At 42.9% G+C, this 5,133-nt stretch overlaps 1 protein-coding gene across 1 annotated transcript in view; it reads right to left on the bottom strand.

Annotated features, from left to right (window-relative positions):
* The window catches only part of chrdl2 (chordin-like 2), a 69,726-nt gene extending 64,860 nt beyond the window's left edge, over positions 1 to 4,866 (bottom strand). Inside the window, exon 1 of the mRNA XM_078412040.1 lies at positions 4,654 to 4,866. The gene's annotated coding sequence lies outside the window, so the exon portion shown is untranslated. The remainder of the gene's footprint in view (positions 1 to 4,653) is intronic.
* Between the last annotated feature and the right edge of the window lie 267 nt (positions 4,867 to 5,133).

Here is a 5,133-nt window from a genome sequence, read left to right as displayed (position 1 = left end):
TCCCATCCCAAAAATTAAATCTGCACCAAAATTAACAATTCCTCATCCCAGCTTGTAAAGAGGAATTATCTCGATGCCCCGAGTCCACAATCCTTGTACATGTGTGGGAAATTAACTGCAATTAGCTGCTTTGCACCGAAGATAGACACAAAATGCTGGAGTAACTCAGCGGGACAGGCAGAGTCTCTGGAGACGTTTCGACCACCCATCCCTTCTCTCCAGAGATGCTGCCCGACCCGCTGAGTTACTCCGGCATTTCTATGTCCATCTTCGGGATTTTATATTACTTCATAACGTTTGAAATCCCTCAATCGTGGAACAAAAACAACAAGAGCATTGGATTCATTCGATCATTGAATTATCCAATCAGATTCAATCAGATTCAATCAGATTCAATCAGATTAATTAGATTCAGTCTGAAGAAGGGTCTCGACACGAAACGTCACCCATTCCTTCTCTCCCGAGATGCTGCCTGACCCGCTGAGTTACTCCAGCATTTTGTGAATAAATACCTTAATCAGATTCAATGATTGAAACGTTGAGTCTGAAGATGGTCTCGACCCGAAATGTCACTTAATATTCCAATTAATGTTTGATATTTCGAATTAATCCCAAGTACTTCCAATTAATATTTAATATTTCCAATTATCAATAACACTCCCAATATGTAATACATAATTTAATCCCTAATACCAATTATTTTGTAAAGTTTCCAATTAATCCCTAATATTTCTCCAGAGATGCTGCCTGACCCGCTGAGTTACAATAAACAATAGACAATAGACAATAGACAATAGACAATAGACAATAGGTGCAGGAGGAGGCCATTCGGCCCTTCGAGCCAGCACCGCCATTCAATGTGATCATGGCTGATCATTGTCAATCAGTACCCCGTTCCTGCCTTCTCCCCATACCCCCTGACTCCGCTATCCTTAAGGGCTCTATCTAGCTCTCTCTTGAATGCATTCAGAGAATTGGCCTCCACTGCCTTCTGAGGCAGAGAATTCCACAGATTCACAACTCTCTGACTGAAAAAGTTTTTCCTCGTCTCAGTTCTAAATGGCCTACCCCTTATTCTTAAACTGTGGCCCCTGGTTCTGGACTCCCCCAACATTTACTCCAGCATTTTGTGTCTATCATAGGTTTAAACCGGCATCTGCAGTTCCTTCCTACGCTGTACCCCAATGGCACATTGTAGGTTCAGTGAAATGCTTTATTTTTGTGGGCAACCCGGTAAAATCACACAGCAGACCCCGCCTCGGCAGTATCACAGGATGCTGGAGTAACTAACTCAGCGGGTCAGGCAGCATCTCTGGAGAGAAGGTATGGGTGATGTTTCGTGTCCAGACCCTTCTCCAGTCTCGACCCGAAAACGTCGCCCATTCCTTCTCTCCAGAGATGCTGCCTGACCCGCTGAGTTAGTTACTCCAGCATTTTTGTGACACCTTCGATTTGAACCAGCATCTACGTTTATTTTCCTGCACGACTCGCCTGGGCAGTAAGGACAACGTTGTCACCACGTTTCTGGGGCGGACAGAATTGCAAACTTGGGTGTAGATAGACAAAAAAACGCTGGAGGAACTCAGCGGGACAGGCAGCATCTCTGGAGAGAAGGTATCACAAAATGCTGGAGGATCTCAGCGGGTCAGGCAGCATCTGGGAGAGAGGGAATGGGTGACGTTTCGGGTCGAGACCCTTCTTCAGACTCGTTTCGGGTCGAGACCCTTCCATTTTGTGAATAAATACCTTGGATTTGTACCAGCATCTGCAGTTATTTTCTTATATAGCTATGGTCACATTGAATGGTGGTGCTGGCTCGAAGGGCTGAATGGCCTTACTCCTGCACCTATTGTCTATTGTCTAATACTTCCAATGAATTCCTAATATTTCCGATATAAGTGTTGGAGGGTTTTGGTTTTTTTAAGCGTACTAACGTGCCTTTACGCGAATCAGTGAGTCCGGGTTGCCAGGGGGAAATTGCAATCGCCCATTGTCAGAGAGGCCAAACGCAATATTGGAGGAACAGCGCCTGATATTCCGCGGTATGTACCATTGACCTCTCTAACTTCACGTAACTCTCTCTCATTCCCTCTCTCTCTCTCTCTCTCACCCCATCCCTCCCCAACCCAAGTCGCACTGGGTTCCCGTTCTCAGCTTGCAAACAGTTAATTCCCTTTTATCATCGCTGTTCTTTGCGTGTCTTTCATTCATTTATTCTATATCTTATCTAAACGTATAAGATTATTTGGGGTTGGACACGTTAGAGGCAGGAAACATGTTCCCAATGTTGGGGGAGTCCAGAACAAGGGGCCACAGTTTAAGAATAAGGGGTAGGCCATTCAAAACTGAGATGAGGAAAAACCTTTTCAGTCAGAGAGTTGTGAATCTGTGGTATTCTGTGCCTCAGAAGGTAGTGGAGGTCAATTCTCTGAATGCATTCAAGAGAGAGCTAGATAGAGCTCTTAAGGAGTCAGGGGGTGTGGGGAGAAGGCAGGAACGGGGTACTGATTGAGAATGATCAGCCATGATCACGGTGAATGGCGGTGCTGGCTCGAAGGGGCGAATTCACATTGAATGGCCTACTCCTTGCACCTATGGTCTAGTGTTTATTTCTCCTGAAGTGGGTCGTTTTCAGCCCGAGTTGCTGGGGGATAAATAATGCAGCATTTCAGCACTCCCCTGACAACTTTCTGGAGAAGGGTTAAGCATTTGTTTTTAAATAAACGCTTTTGTTTTCCGAGGTGTTGCGAAATCTACCCGCGACACAAGGGTACAGCTACTACCATACTACCACACTGAATGCCATAAGCAACCAACCATCCCATGCAATGCACATTGTTCTGCCCAAGTCACAAGATAACCGGTGGAGCTGAGATCAGTCGCTGTGACCAGAGTTGAAGAAATCGGCGGATAACAGTTCCCAGTTGCGTTAGTACGCTTAAAATAAAATACCCCCTCCAACACTTATATCGGAAATATTAGGAATTCATTGGAAGCATTAGTCAATAGACAATAGGTGCCGGAGGAAGGCCATTCAGCCCTTCGAGCCAGCACCGCCATTCAATGTGATCATGGCTATATAAGAAAATAACTGCAGATGCTAGTACAAATCGAAGGTATTTATTCACAAAATGGAAGGGTCTCGACCCGAAACGTCAACCATTCCTTCTCTCCTGAGATGCTGCCTGACTCGCTGAGTTACTCCAGCATTTTGTGAATAAATACCTTCGAATGTGATCATGGCTGATCATTCTCAATCAGTACCCCGTTCCTGCCTTCTCCCCATACCCCCTGACTCCGCTTTCCTTAAGAGCTCTATCCAGCTCTCTCTTGAATGCATTCAGAGAATTGGCCTCCACTGCCTTCTGAGGCAGAGAATTCCACAAATTCACAACTCTCTGACTGAAAAAGTTTTTCCTCATCTCCGTTCTAAATGGCCTACCCCTTATTCTTAAACTGTGGCTCCTGGTTCTGGACTCCCCCAACATTGGGAACATGTTTCCTGCCTCTAACGTGTCCAACCCCTTAATAATCTTACACGTTTCGATAAGATCCCCTCTCATCCTTCTAAATTCCAGTGTATACAAGCCTAGTCGCTCCAATCTTTCAACATATGACAGTCCCTCCATTCCGGGAATTAACCTAGTAAACCTACGCTGCATGCCCTCGATAGCAAGAATATCCTTCCTCAAATTTGGAGACCAAAACTGCACACAGTACTCCAGGTGCGGTCTCACTAGGGAATCAATTGTAAGTATTAGTAATTAATTGGAAACTTTGGGCATTAATTGGAAACTACGCATTAATTGGTATTTGGGATTAATTATGTATTAAATATTAATTGAAAGTAATATGGATAACTGGAAGAATTAGACATGAATAGGAAGAGTTACGGATTAATTGGCAATATTGGACATTAATTGGAAGTGTTTCAGATTAATGCGAAGTATTACACATTAATTGGAATTTTAGGTATTAATAATGTATTAAATTTGTATTGAAAGTATTGGGGGTTAATTGGGAATGTTAAATATTAATTGGAAGTATTAAATGCTAATTGGAAATATTAAGTATTATTTGGGAATGCTGAATATTAATTGGAAGTATTAAATGCTAATTGGATATATTAAGTATTTTGGGGAATATTAAATATTAATTGGAAGTATTAAATGCTAATTGGAAATAGTAAGTATTATTTGGGAATGTTAAATATTAATTGGAAGTATTACATGCTGATTGGAAATATTAAGTATTATTTGGGAATATTAAGTATTATTTGGGAATATTAAATATTAATTGGAAGTATTAAAAGCTAATTGGAAGTATTAAGTATTATTTGGGGGAATATTGAATATTAATTGGAAGTATTAGATGCTAATTGGAAATATTACGTAATTTGGGGGAATATTAAATATTAATTGGAAGTATTAGTGATTAGTTGGGAATATTAGTGATGAATTGTGAATATTGCGGATTAATTGGAAGTATCAAATACTGATTGGAAGTGTTAGGGATTAATTGAAAATATTAAAGACCAATTGGAAGTATTAAATGCTAATTGGAAATATTAAGGGTTAAATGAAAAATATTAAGGGTTAATTGGCAATATTAGGTATTTTTGCCCGGTGTAAGTATTTCTCTTGCGCGACTTACCGGCGTTCAGTTGCTTGTCCTCCAGCCGGCAGGATCGACGGCTAGTTTATAAAGATGTGGAGGTTTCTCAGTCGCTTGGAGAACTCTTCGGTCAGTAGCCCAGGCGCCCGCTTCAGTTGCGATCGATTCAGTTCGGTCCCAAAATGTTGCTGGGGCCGCAGTTTCTATCAAACGTTGAGGTCGCCAGCACTGCTCTGCGATCACAGAGTGACTGGACTGTGTGGTGTGTGTGTGGTGTGTGTGTGTGTGGCTGTGACTGTGTCGGTAGCAGTGGTTCACACCACCAACTCCAACCACCAAAGCCTCTAAGCCACTCTGGCGCTGTCCCGGCGCTTTCACAGTCTCCCACTCCTTCACACTCTCGGCTTCTGCCAAGTGTGACACACGAGTTTGGAAATTCTCAGGTGACTGCGCTCCGCTGGGCTGCAGGAACACAGGAGACTCGCCAGCGATCCTGCTGGCCTCTCCCACTCTCTCCCA

The sequence above is a fragment of the Rhinoraja longicauda genome, chromosome 15, assembly GCF_053455715.1.
Source record: "Rhinoraja longicauda isolate Sanriku21f chromosome 15, sRhiLon1.1, whole genome shotgun sequence".
In the NCBI taxonomy this organism is placed as follows: Eukaryota; Metazoa; Chordata; class Chondrichthyes; order Rajiformes; family Arhynchobatidae; genus Rhinoraja; species Rhinoraja longicauda.
This window is presented reverse-complemented; position numbering and strand designations above follow the sequence as displayed.